This window comes from Corythoichthys intestinalis, chromosome 11 (assembly GCF_030265065.1).
Source record: "Corythoichthys intestinalis isolate RoL2023-P3 chromosome 11, ASM3026506v1, whole genome shotgun sequence".
NCBI lineage: Eukaryota > Metazoa > Chordata > Actinopteri > Syngnathiformes > Syngnathidae > Corythoichthys > Corythoichthys intestinalis.
Window position 1 is genome coordinate 33,813,022 of NC_080405.1, and position 15,160 is coordinate 33,828,181.

At 38.1% G+C, this 15,160-nt stretch overlaps 1 protein-coding gene across 20 annotated transcripts in view; it reads right to left on the minus strand.

The window, feature by feature from the left end:
* The window catches only part of tenm2a (teneurin transmembrane protein 2a), a 342,932-nt gene that overhangs the window by 315,221 nt on the left and 12,551 nt on the right, over positions 1-15,160 (minus strand). For 16 of the 20 annotated variants that reach the window (XM_057849553.1, XM_057849562.1, XM_057849560.1 and 13 more), the window contains exon 2: positions 8,565-8,663. The exons of 1 other annotated variant lie outside the window; for it this stretch is intronic. The gene's annotated coding sequence lies outside the window, so the exon portion shown is untranslated. The remainder of the gene's footprint in view (positions 1-8,564; positions 8,664-15,160) is intronic. 3 more of the 20 variants (XM_057849549.1, XM_057849546.1, XM_057849545.1) reach the window with 3 other exon arrangements.

Consider the following 15,160-nt stretch of genomic DNA (forward strand, 5'->3'; position numbering starts at 1 on the left):
TTTTCACGGCTCTGCTGAAGCAAGGACAGGGTGTCAGCCATGGATTGTGCAGTATGTGCAGCAATACAACCCCTGACAGGTGAGATTTTTTTTGGATTTTTTTTTTATCAATAACACTGTCTTTTGAAATCCAATGACTCTGAGTCAGCAAGGGTCCATTTCTCATTATGTTTATAAATGCAATTTTTCTTTAAGGCATATACTTTCTCCATGGTTCTGCTAATTTTTCAGCATTCTGCACAATGGTTGCATTAAAGCAATGTGACTCATTAGCTCATTCCTGCGGTCAGCATGTGGCCTAAATGGAACTGTGTCAAGAGGCTGACTGCCCTCATGGTACATTGCGTGGGAGGACAACAGAGGGTTTAATGACAACAGACATGAATTCTGTGCCAGGTTTAGTTTCTGTTCAGCTGTCTTTACAACACATGTTCAAACATGTGAAAAATGGTGTATTACTGTTTTGTCTATTTAGTCATAAAATTGCCATAGGAGTTTTAGTTGAAACAAATAACCAAAAAAGTTGATCAAAGTATTTACATATGAAAACTTAATTTCTTAGGCCTCTGATAATGGAGAAAATGGAGATGGTCTTTTTCTACACTTATTAAACATACCTCATAAAATGTCCCTAATTTGTGAACTTTATTGATTTTTATGTATTCTTGCATTGTTGAAGAATGTATTTAATTACAGTTTTTCATATTTATTTTATTTTATTTTATTTCTTTCATTCATCATTAACTTGTATATTTGTTAGTGTTGCACCAATACCATTTTTGGCCACGGTACCGATACCTGGCTGTGCAGTATCAGCCAATACCTATACCATACCAATACCAGTTTGTTTGAAATTATACATATATATCCAAAAGCGAATCCAGTACAACTTTTTATTGCATACCTGGTATGGGTGACAATAGTTACATAAACCTTTGGCTCTAAAAGGCCAAAATAGTGCTTAATTCACGAAATTCAAACATGTATAATACTAGCTCAACAGTAAGAAAGTAAAAATACAATGAATGAATAATTAATTAACTTTTTTAAACCCTGATTTTTGGCTCTAAAAGACCAAACAGTCCAACTTTCATGAAATTATAAGTAATAATAATTGACCACAGCATCCGGTCTCTCTATTAGCCTCCCTCTCTGTGTACCAGCAGCAACACACACTTAGCCACTTAGTTTGGCTTACTTTGCTTACTTCTACAGCACTTTTGAATAGGCTTGGCACTCGTCCTTTGAAATAACGAATCGTTCCAAATTGGGAATTTAAAGTTGTGTTCCGTATTAAACCAATACGGTATAAATAGATACATTTCTATGCATTTTAGGAGTTTTGGGGATGTCCCTTTTTTTTCGTCTCCTGTACGTCTTTGGACGGGAAGGGGGCGTCCCTTATTTCTATTTCTGAAAGGTGGCAACCTTACTTTTGAAACAGGTCTCAAATTGATGCAGCATTTCTTTCAGTAAAAGGCAATAAAAGTAAAGTAGACAAACTGAACTGACCATGGATTGTTGCTCCAGTCCAGCCCCCTTCCTCTGGAAAGCAGTCCTGCTGTTGCAGCCTCAAACTATTTTGTGTGGGTTCAAATGTTTCGTCTTCAAATGTTTTATCAGGTTCGAGGTATTGAAACTGGCCAATTTAACTCGACCTCTCCAAACCTTCAGGCCGCATATCTTGCATGCAGTGGCAGCCATTGTACATGATGGAGATTATAAAATGAAATATTTCCAGACCGCTGACATTTTCCTCTCGTAGTTTGTTTTTCCTACGTATAAAAATGCTGCCACGGTATTGGTTAAGAGTGGCTATTGGCCCGCTCTCATTGGTCTGGAGCAGCCAAATAGCAATAGCTGCTTGGCATGCAAAGTGATCACGTGTCATAACACAACAGAGAGTGTAGTGAGCGTCAGGGAAAAAAAAGGCTGCGATTAAGTGTTATAATACTGGACCGGTAAATGGTATTGGCGCCCTTTTTGTTGGTACTCGCCCATACCGATACCACCATTTCAGGCCGGATTGGCCCCCCTTGCCGATACTGGTATCATCTCTAATTTTTGTAATACGGGCTCTACTGTTTCAAATACTGCCCTTGAGAAGTGTAGTTTTCTAGAGGCAGAGTATTCATGTCTGCTAAATTTATCTGGAATCTAAATAAAATGCTCAACTATGCTCTAGTTTTTTCATTGGTGATTCTTAAAAACCACCTGTTAAAAAAACAATACAAAAACAAGTTTAAAAAATGTGAAAATAATTTATATTGAACAATATGAGAAAAGTATTTTATTATTATTATTATTTTATTTATTTATTTTTGGCCAAGTTGCCCAGTCCTAACACACACCCACAGACATATAAACTGCCTTTTTAAAAGCTGCAGAGAAACCAGGCTGAATTTGTCCTGGTACTGTGGAGTGGAGTTGATGTTAGTGAGGTTGGCAGCCATGGATGACTGGGAGCACTAAGGCTTTGGTCCGTTGACATTATCCAGCCCCTCAAATATTACACAACCCTGCAGTCGTGGCTGTGTGGTTGTGTTTTTCTGCTTTACTTTGTATTCAATGTCCAAACAAAGTATTCATTCATTGCTCCAAAGACCGGGAAGGGAACACTAGTGTTGTTGCTTTCTGTGAGAGAACGTGGTAATCTGAGTAGATCAAACACTGATCCTCTTTGACTATCCAAGTGTCAGAGGTCACACAAAGCTTGAGCTGGGGGCAGAAATCAGAGCAGATAAAATATTTGGGAGCCAAATTCACTCACAGCAGATTGGAAAGGATCAACTTAGGGAAATATGGATTGAAAGAAAAAATCCCAATTAGCAGTGGGCATGTATATGTGTGTTAGAATGAGGTAAGGAAAAACATATGCCAGCGGATTACTGTGACACACACACATACACGAAACACCCAAAAGGTATGGTATATTTGGTCAGTGCCTGTCTATTAAAATATTGTGACAGCTGCAGTGCCAAATCTGAAGGCTGTGGAGATAAGCTTTCAGGCTCACACTATAGTCCAAGGATGAGGCAGAACTCCAGCAAACAATCCAGATGAGGTCAGCAGCACATGAGCCAAAGCCATCTTTAACCTACAGGATCAGGAAACCCTACTTCACAACTTAAAGGGCAATTCATTCATACATATTGCATTCATAAGTAAGTACTATGTTCTGTATGTGTGTGTACAATAGCTAGGTTAATGGTGGTGGGGGTGGGGGGGGGGGGGGGGACTCAAAACCTCTACACTCACCGACAAGAAGACACACATTATATTGAAAAAATTTACAAACCCGTATCTGCGCACAGACACAATTTAACCTTCGTATTGTCTTTGAAATATGTCCACATTTTTGCTCTTAGATCAAATTTTAGCTGTTATTCAACTTAGCCTGAAATTTCTAAACCTTTTTTTTTTTTTTTTTTTTTTTTTTAAGAATGGCAAGTTTGGGTTTGCAAAAAGTATCATTAATTTTTACATACTCAAACATGAAACTGTTTAAATTTGACCCGAACACAATTAAGATCTCAGATATAGGGCCTACTTCACTCATTAGGGTAACTGCCACAATAGAGCTTTATAGACTACATTCCATTAAAAATGTCTCATGTTTTGCATTTTCTATAATCAGTGTTGTCAGTAACGTGGCTTTACTGTAATCTGATTACTTTCTTTCAGTAACGAGTGAGCTAAGCATTCATTTTTCAACACCAGCAAGCTGATTAAAGTTAGTTTCCTTAGTGTCTGTGCATTACTGTTTTGTCATTGCCTCATAATGTATGTAGAATGAAGAATATCGTTGTCATGTTCAAAGAGCATTTTGAATAGAAAATGCTAAAATAAAAGGTTCCCGGTACGTGTTTCCATGACAACTGCTCAGCTACTTCCTATTTTGGTCTCGAGTCACACGTGTTGTGGAAGTGAGAAAGGCGTGGACATTCGAACCAAATGTTGAGACGTGCGAGGGAATTGATCTGTGGATATCCATGAATAAAGGCAAGCATTTTTCCTTCAATCTGGAGGGTATCAGCAAAAGGTTGGACCCCCTACACGCGCAGCTGTTTCGTAGCTTTGCCGTTGCAACGACGGGCAGTCATCGCTCCAAGTTGGCAAGCTTTGTTTACATCATATGCGTGTTGCACATTTATGCCGTGAGGTGATATGTTCGTTTAGCATCTTTGGGATGTGTTGTAACTTAGTCCGATTGAGTGTAAAGTGCTTAGTTGCCGACACGTTTTGTGGCTAAATTGACCGCGTGTGTGTACGGCGTACTTCCGGCGTAATTCCCCCACCTTTGTGTTTATTGCACTGTACAATTTACTTGTGTGTTGTTGATTGTTTTGCAGTCAGTTTGCATTGTTTTACATTGGCACTGATATGCTGTTAACCATAGCCCGAAATTTAGAAGTTTTGACATTAAGCTTAATCTTTGAGTTAGCTGGGTTTGATTAGTCGGTGGGGTTTATTTCAACAAGTTCCATGCAGTTTGTCAGTTATTTGTTAGTTTCAGGTCTCCGGAGTGGCTAAGCTAGTGCGAGTCAACGGTGCTTATGTGGAAAATTATGATATTCCCCATTAAATTCATTTATCGGAAAGTCAATTACATGTGATGACGTTTCTGTTGTCATTCTTGTGTTGAGGCGGCAAAGGGAAAAAAATTGGTGAAATGTAACTGATAGATTGCTTTTAAAGTACCTTAGTTACTTTGATAATGAAATAATCAGTAAAGTAACTAGATTATTTTTTTGAGACGTAATCAGTAATCACTAATTACATTACTTTTTAAAGTAATCTATGACAACACTGTCTATAATACAGTGCATTTAATTTTTTTTTTTTTTTTAATTGGACTTGGTGCTTATTTTATGAACTTCACATATACTACCAATAAACCTAATTGTAATGTAATTTTTTAATCTTTCTACCAGAGGTTGCACTAGACTTTTTCGTTGTCTGTCATTTTGACTGACAGGGTCATAAAAATCATCTATTTTTACCCGTCACTTAAATTTTTAAAATGATGATAATGACATTGTGGTGACCCTTTGTTTGGCATAATTCACCTTCTGTACTTGTGTGTCCATTTGGCCGAGAGGCCGAGCGCGTTACCGGCTACGACACAGTCACGTTTCGGCTTGAATAGAGAGTTCACAGAGAGCAGCACAGCTACAGCGGCTGGACACAGCAATTTGAGCTAACAAGACTCTTAACATTGCATACCGCTTCAACATATTCAATAGTATTTAGTTTTCATTCATTTTAAATTAATATTCTGTCCGAACAAGCTTAACAGAGAATCCACACCGTGCCATCACACATCAAGCAGATGAATATGTAACTTTTTGTCCGCAGTGACAAAAACAGCTGACTGTGGCCCCAGTAGGTAGGCTACATTAAGGAACAATGAAATTAACAGTTCACCTGCTGTGGCCTGAACGGAGTCTTACACCTTCCTCCTGGTGCGCATGGACTTGAATTGCGTGCCCGCTTGTGCAGTCCCTGTTTTTTCACCTCTTTTATCAACACCATTGTCGTTTTGGGGCTTTTTGAAGAAACTTCGGCCTTGACATTTTTCAGAGTAAGGCCAGCGACGTCATGCATCAAGAGAGACAATGGCTAATTAATATGCTCAGTCGCCACCCTGTGGTCTGGGGTGTGAATTGCAACCTGTCAAAATGACAGATGGACTTCAGTTTTTTCCGTCACCGTTTTAAAAAAATCGGTCAACGACGGAAAATATTCGGTTAACGCGACCCCTGCTCTCTACTAACATCTTACAATGCCTTGGACTGCTGAGTTCATGGTGTTATTTAGTAACTTATTATATATTTGACTGATTGTCATGAAAAGGTTCTGATTTTTCAGTGAAGAGGTTGAGAAAATAATTGTCACTCCATCGTCTTGAAATGATTACGGTATTTAAATCAGCTTCAGCGTCTTTTGTACTGTGCACGGAAAAAGCTTAGTCTTTATACAGGAAATACCAACAATTGCAATTACATTTTGTAAGTGTATTCATCAGGCAACAGTGGGAAACATTTAAAGATGAGAAGGGGGAAAACTGAGCATGAACTATGTTTGGGGCACATTGTTATCACAGATGTTCCAGTGCTGTGACTGCAATGAAGAACCCAGTTTCTCCACTCTCAAAAGGACTCTCACCCACTGGGCTTCTATTTCTTTAGTTCAGCCTACCCGGTGTGAGATCCACTTTACACTGGTACAAAATGCTCTTTTATTGCTTTCACTGGCAACGCTAAAACAGTACACGCTACTAAATAAGTGCACTTTCATTGTCGAGATTTCCACAGAAATATTTGTAATGTGGCTGAACAGATACATTTATGTGACCTCAGGGTGACAAAATCCCAATGGAATGACTTTTTTATCGAGAAAATATAATAACTAATCCATTATACCAGCACCAGGCCCCCTTTGTTCCCCTGATTCCTCACAGCTATTAGCAGCTTAGGACACAAACAGATCACCCAAGATATCAAAGAGCTGTGGGATAGATTCAAACAATTTAGTTGGCCAACATAATCCTCACTGTGAAGGAAAAAAACAAATCTCAATACAGTAATATTAGATTGACTGATCCTTTGTGATCCTGGTTATTGTTTTGCTCTGCCAAATTATTAAGAACTGGAAATACAGATCAGACAATGAAGTCAGTAAAGTCAGACAAATTTAATTTGAATTTTATGTTTTTCCCCCTGTAAACACAAGCATGTTCTTTACTTCTAATATCTAATGAAATTAACTGAACTGTACTTAAAAAATGGGGATCACATTAACTCAAGGGCATAGGTGTGGTCTTTATATTGGTAGGGACGATATAACAGCAAAACCTGCATGTACACTTTTTGCTGGGGACGGGACATTAATAGGACCAAACATATTTGGTGAATGGGGGTCAGGGCTACATTTCTCATGAATATGAACCAAATTAATTGATAGGCTAAATGATGAATGCAAAATAAATCTGTATTGACCTATACTAACTTTCACACTGCAAATTTATAACGTTATAATTGATAATTTTTGAAAAATCTAGTCAAATAATTTTCTCCATCTTTTTTTGAGTGCTAAAGGCTAGTTAACAGATTTATGCGTCCGATTCTTCCACTTACTTTAAGTAAATATTGCTATTTGTTCAGATTGAGCCTATACATCTAAATGATTTTTCACATAAATCAAGAAAAAAATTCTTTCAAATAATGTTTTGAACAATATTCTTGAATTAAGAACATTTCTGACAAACACGTTTTTCTTTTAAGATTAAATATACAAACTTTTTGATCATAATAAATATGTTAAGCTTATTTTCAAATAGCCGTTTATCTTATTTCAAGAAATCTCAGTAAAATCGACTTAAAGCACTGTAGCAGTAGCAAACTTAGTGGAGTGTTCCCCAGCTCCACAACATTGACGTCTTTTTACATTACTTACAGTGGCTGATGCTGGCGGGAAAAAAACTTCTAATATCCCTCGCCTTTGAAGGGGGCGGGGGAGGCGGCATGTTGTATTTCTGTCGGGCTGTGAATGGGTGTGTGTGTGTATGTGGTGGGGGGGGTTCAAGTCATCAGCCAATCAAACGTGCGTTTGAGGGGGAAAAATGGACTAGCACATTCTGCGAGTGAAAAGGGTTCAGTGTAAGTCTGAAGATAATGAAAGTACTGTTATTCGCTTAATAATGGGAGGGTCATTAACAACATATGGATGGACAATCTAAATGACCTATACAACTGAAGTCACTATATAATGTTAAATAAGGTTGCTTAAAAGTTGGTGGGGATAATTTGAGCATCCTGAAAAGTTGGGAGTGTTATGTCCCTACCGTCCCTGTGCAAACCTACGCCCTTGCTTTAATTTGTATTGCACTTTTTTAATTTTCATCTTCAAGGTACTCAGTTTGACAGTGTCCTGATTCACCTACTGACTGAACAGTACCAGAAGCAACTTGGGATTCAGTATCTTGCTCGAGGATAATTCAACAGTCAATTGATTGAATACACATCCTCAGCGATGGGAGAAACCTACTCAACCATTTGTGCCTCGTTGCCCTCCTGGCCATTCTTTCTTGAAATTCTATAACTCTCCAAGTAAACACAGTGTAATTGCAATCAAAACCAAAAAAAATCCCACTCTTTAACACAATGAACCATAAGGCTAAACCCCTCAAACAATTAATCAGTGTGGCGCTAGATCCCTCTGCTCAGTCGGAATCTTCATTGTTCACCTTACCAAGTTCATTTTAAAGCATTTTATTACTCAATCTTCGAGGTGAAAGACTTGTATTTGGCATGATGTACCAGTACTTCAGCGTCAATTGCATAGACTTGACCTTTCTAATCACAAACTGTGAGTCATCTCACAATATATAAAAGTATGACCGCCACGAGTCTTGTGAGACAAAGAAATACAGATAACAGACATGTGGATTTGTTCTATGTGTATATAGTGCATATTTTTCTGATTTGTCCACCTTAGGGCATAGACAGAGCAAATAAACATTACCACTAGCATTCATACCAACGGACAATTAAGAGACTTACCTAACCTGCAATTGGCAACACGTTCAGGCTCTAGCCCGCCACCTGCCCATAGTCAGCGAGGATTGGCTCCAGCAGCCTCTTGACCCTTGTGAGGATAAACTGTATAAATAAATAGAAAGAATGAAACTAACCTAAGATATGAATAAGTACAGTATGTAAAGATTCTGTAAATCCCCAATGAATTTAGAATTTTTCACCATTTGCCCTCAATGAACCCTGTTCCCATTTTGCTTCAAGCCTCCGCTGGATTTAAACATAATAAACACAGACTCACAGAGGCAGTTAAGTGATTTTGTTGATGCGGCCTCACGTGCTAAATCCATGAAAATCCTCAAACAAAATCCATAAAAATAGCATATGGCTTCAGCCTTCTCTGTATGATAAAAACTAAACAAACAGGGATAAACGGGCACTACTTTTTGCAGCCAGTATTTTTCTAATTCTGATCTTATAGTTAATGTGAGCTTATTATTGTTTTGACAAAGACATGGAGGGCACATGACTTCACTCACGCATGCTGGTACACACAACATGTTTCGTTTGTGATTGCAAAGTAAGTTATTATTAGCCTGATTGTATTTTCAGTGTTTTACCAATTAATCAGCAACATATTTCCTCAATTCTTTAGATAATTTGTGTCAGTGTTTTAAATAGTTCTCATTTACAGCAGTACTGCTAATTGTCCTGAAACCAAATAAATTGAGCATGGTGATTAGTCAGTATAATAAGTCGTGTTGGTAATCTTAAAAAAAGTGAATAGTTACAGTTACAAATTACTTCCCCCAATTACCGGTAAGTTACTATCTTAGTTACTTCATTGTAAGAGTAATTAATTACTCAACAAAGTAACTGATGTTACTTTTCATGTTCCACACCTTATTACATTATACATTCTCTAACATCTTTCATATCAAATACATTTATATTAAATGATTGATGCAAAAAAACACTACATATAGTATTTTAGAACATTTGGTATTTACGGTACTTGGATCAAGTATATTACAGTCTGTTAAGAAAACACCAATGTAAACTTCTGACCATTAACCAGTGCAAACCTCAAACTATGTTAGGAATACTGCATAATAAGCAGAATACTATCCTTAAATATTCAGTAAAGTAACAATATTAAATATTGAAAATAATTCAAGTCCAAAAACCAATACCCCAAAATGAAAACTTGGATAAAAGGACTCAAAGGAAAACTTTGCAGTAGTATTATTCTCTGTACCTGTATAACATAAACATTCTTGCCCTTAATTTCAATGAGCAAGAAGTAGTGCCAGTAATTCATGTTTGATAACACTAACTTTGAAATTCCCTGGCCTGTCGCCATTATCTCTGTCTTGTTGTGTTTGTGAAAGCAGAGCGTGCAGTGAAGTAGGGCATGATCCGCCCACCTAGCCCATCATCACATTTGCAACGGCGTCACCACCCCCTTCACCCCTCCCCTCTCAACAGACTCTCTCCAGGCAGCTGGTGTATGACAAAATCAAACAACTCGCGCTTCATTCAACCAGATTGTAATAACATGCCCCTTCACATCCTCAGTAACGGTAACGGCATTAAAGTTATTAATTAGATTACTCACTACTGGAAAAAAAAGAACACCGTTCAAAACGCCGTTAAACTCTAACGCCGTTATTACTAGCACTGATAATATAGTGGGGCAAATAAGTATTTAGTCAACCACCAATTGTGCAAGTTCTCCTACTTGAAAATATTAGAGAGGCCTGTAATTGTCAACATGGGTAAACCCCAATCATGAGAGACAGAATGTGGAAAAAAAAAAAAAAACAGAAAATCACATTGTTTGATGTTTAAAGAATTTATTTCCAAATTACAGTGGAAAATAAGTATTTGGTCACCTACAAACAAGCAAGATTTCTGGCTGTCAAAGAGGTCTAACTTCTTCGAACAAGGTCTAACGAGGCTCCATTCATTACCTGTATTAATGGCAACTGTTTTAACCCATTATCAGTATAAAAGACACCTGTCCACAATCTCAGTCAGTCACACTCCAAACTCCACTATGGCCAAGACCAAAGAGCTGTGGAAGGACACCAGAGACAAAATTGTAGACCTGCACCAGGCTGGGAAGACTGAATCTGCAATAGGTAAAACACTTGGGTTAAAGAAATCAACTGTTGGAGCAATTATTAGAAAATGGAATACATACAAGACCACTGATAATCTCCCTCGATCTGGGGCTCCATGCAAGATCTCACCCCGTGGTGGCAAAATGATAACAAGAACGGTGAGCAAAAATCCCAGAACCACACGGGGGGACCTAGTGAATGACCTGCAGAGAGCTGGGACCACAGTAACAAAGGCTATTATCAGTAACACAATGCGCCGGCAGGGACTCAAATCCTGCACTGCCAGACGTGTCCCCCTGCTAAAGCCAGTACACGTCAAGGCACTTCTGCGGTTCGCTAGAGAGCATTTGGATGATCCAGAAGAGGACTGGGAGAATATGTTATGGTCAAATGAAACCAAAATAGAACTTTTTGGTAGAAACACAGGTTCTCGTGTTTGGAGGAGAAAGAATACTGAATTGCATCCGAAGAACACAATACCCACTGCGAAGCATGGGGGTGGAAACATCATACTTTGGGGCTGTTTTTCTGCAAAGGGACCAGGATGACTGATCTGTGTAAAGGGAAAAAAATGAATGGGGCCATGTATCGAGAGATTTTGAGTGAAAATTTCTTTCCATCAGCAAGGACAATGAAGATGACACGTGGCTGGGTCTTTCAGCATGACAATGATCCCAAACACTCAGCCAGGGCAACAAAGGAGTGGCTTCGTATGAAGCATTTCAAGGTCCTGGAGTGGCCTAGCCAGTTTCCAGATCTCAACCCAATAGAAAATCTGTGGAGGGAGTTGAAAGTCCGTGTTGCCCAACGACACCCCCCCCCCCAAAAAAAAAAAAAAATCACTGCGCTAGAGGAGATCTGCATGAAGGAATGGGCCAAAATACCAGCAACAGTATGTGAAAAGCTTGTGAAGAGTTACAGAAAACGTTTGGCCTCAGTTATTGCCAACAAAGGGTGCATAACAAAGTATTGAGATGAACTTTTGGTAATGACCAAATACTTATTTTCCACCATGATTTGCAAATAAATTATTTAAAAATCAAACAATGTGATTTTCTGGGTTTTTATTTCCACATTCTGTCTCTCATGGTTGAGGTTTACCCATGTTGACAAATACAGGCCTCTCTAATATTTTTAAGTTGGAGAACTTGCACAATTAGTGGTTGACTAAATACTTATTTGCACCACTGTATGTGCAACGTCGCTGAAGAAAACTTGCATACATGAAAATGCAGAATATATTTAACCTGAATTGTGCTTTAGTGTACATCAGACAAAACTAGGATGTAAGTACAACACAGGACCGTCACATGTCCTCAAAGTCAACATCAATAACAACCAAAAAAAGGACCACTTCAAACCTTTATGTTGTAGATCTTCACAACTATAATCAAACACTTGAAACCCTTTCCCACAATAATAATCAGTAGAAGTTGGTGACGTTACAAAGGCCATAGAGTAGACGAACAGAATTGCACACTCCACTGAGATAAACAAATGCACACACTGCAGTGATGTAAGCTTTTTTATCGTCTGTGCCAAAAACACCAATAAAAACAAATCTTAAAGCGGGATGACACCTAGTTGCAACTGGAAGCTGGGGATTTAATTTTTTAAGCGTGGTCGGTCAAAACATGAGGTCCCTCACTGTGAAGTTTTGTTTGTTGTTTGTGTGTGTGATGTGAGATTAGAGTGATTCACTATGATTTGTGGACATTTACCTCTTCTGCAGTTAGGCTAGGAGGAAAGTGTATAGGGTTGCCTGACTAGACTGTGCTTCTCCAAAGGATTATATTATGGCTTTTCACATGGCTTTTCTCCCAGCTACACAGCTCTTCCGTCATATAAGAAATAAACACGAGTGGAATATCAGAAAATATTCTTTTTGTATTTAGTGTATGGATTTATCATGACTACAAACCATTATTAATGCTAAATATTACAATAAAGGTAAGTATTTAATTTAGACATATCCTAAAGGAAGCGTGTGTAAAATTCCTATATGCCACTAGACAGATGAACGCACAAACATAGCTGTAACAAACATATGGAACGAGTCCCTGTTTTTCTTGTGCTTATTAAGACATTACAGTTCCTTACACCTAGCTGCACTAATCCTACAGCCTTATGCTCATTGGTACCACAGCCAAGTGGCCTTATAGAGAGGCTTTTCGCCTCATCCCTCCCATACTATTGTACCTCTCCTCATGTGAGCATCTGTGACTATGATGAATGGACAAAGCAAAAGAGGAGAGGCTGAATGTGAGACATTGCACAACTAAGGTCACTCTGTGGATAGAAAAAGCAGAGAGTATGGACAACAAAGGCAGAGAAAAAAAAAGCATGTTGAGAAGGGATTGCTCACAAATACACAAATTCCATTTAAAAGCAACTCCAGTACATGCACTCTGCCCCTGTGTTTATGTCCTTCTTAGGCATGCATGTGTTTGTGTGTAAGTGTGTGCATGTGCAAGGCCGGGGTAGGTTAAACTTGTACTCCTGAAGTGTTCCCAGAAGAGATTAATCATCCTGTGCTAGAATGCAGCATCTTGGTCATAAATCATCACCTGACCCCCCTTGCGCTATTGCTGCCACACGTCGCGGTAAAGTCAGGGTAAAAGGAGTGTCATTCTACAGACATGGTGAACACACAAATTCGTTGATAAAGCTATAAAAGGCAGGAAATCAAGCTTATTAGCAAATAGCAAAATATATATCAAACATGTAGTTTTAGGTCTGTGAAAGAGGGAAACAAAACATATAAAGGACGGTTCGTTTTCAAGAAATTCTAAGAGTAATATGTGATTAGTGCTTTAATTGGTACAGTATAAGGCACTGGCTACAAGGACTTGTAAGAAGAGAAAGGAAGTGCCTTATTCTTCTACAGTGCATGGGATAAAGAAAAGAAAGTCTGAGCAGGAATGGAACGACTGCAGTTTTCATGATTATTTTAGTCTCTGAATTACAAAGAACACCAGTAAAGAAAAAAAAGGTCTTCTAAAAATGCAGAGCAAAGTCAATGAATTGTTCATCTAAAAGACTATTTCAATGGATTTTATATAAGTACTGTCAAGGAAAGAACATTTGTTTTATGTGTTTGGTCAATTTGTATGAACAAAATAACAGTGCAATTTATGGGCATCACTGACAAGATGAATAAAAGTTGAATACCGTGATCAAGTTACCATTTGATTAGTCTTAGCTTCTGGCTTTTCCGATTGTTCCTGGCACACTTATGTTGTTTTGCAAGCCAAGAGGCGCCATAGTTGTGAGAAAGACATGCTTTTGAGCGTGTACAGCTCTATCGTATTTTCAATTTTTTTTTTTTTTTTTTAATCTTCATTATTTTAATAGTGTATCTCATTATCAGTGAAACTGACAAACACAAATTGACTGTTTTGGGTGGTCGCTAACAATGCTGTCGCTCTTGAATACCATGTCTCCAAAATCATTAGACCTTGTTTATTTCATAATATGGGTTTTGTTGGTGTATTCTATTTACAGATTTTAATACTGAGATCCATTTTATACATATATATATATACACGTATATATACACGTATGTATATATATATATATATATATATATATATATATATATACACACACGTATATATCTACGTTCCATTTGAAATTTAAGTTCTACATTCGTGATGCATTTTTTTCCATGTATCACTATTTCAATTATCGACCAATAACTGTGATACTGGATTGCTAGACAACTGTTTGAGGTACTGGAGACTCCCTAACCATGAATGAAGCTTTTACACATTTACCATTGAGTGATGTAGTACATGCTGCAATTCAGCAAGAAATAAAATCTCTATGTAATGTTCAAGTGCAGAAAATTGATTCTTTAATAAAAAATCAACAGCCGAGTTTCATTATGTTTCTGAGCTTATTCTCTTTCCCTTGCGGAGGAGAAAAATATCCTAGTTTATTAAATTACTTCTCTGAAAAGTCTCGGGGGACGCCATCTTAACTCCCGTCCCCTTTCACAAGGCCATTCTAGACTGTAGCTAGGTATGTCTGCTTAGAAGGGCAGGCAGAGAGAGGAGGAGAAGGCAAAAAACCCCGAAGAATTGGAAGTACACTACATTTTCTAAATGCAATGGCTGTCAAAGCGTATCTGGTAATTCCACTGAATGCAGCTGAGAACAGAATGATCCCATAAAACAAATTTAAGGGAGTTTGTGTACGATAAATAGTGAAGCTGCTGTAATTTGAAATTTGAAATGGAGAATTTGTATACACATGCATGCAGTACATACTCAAATGTGTCCTTGGCTAAAACATGATTCCTCAACAGATATGCCCTAAGGTTGTATTATACACAGTAGGCCTGCACAATATATCGTTTGAACATTGCCGTCGCAATGTGCACATGCGCAATATTCCCATCGCAAGACATGCTATTTTGTTGTTGTTGTTTGTTTTGCTTCATAAAAGCAGCAAGTGTGCAGAGACGTCATCCTGGATCCCTTTTATATATATATC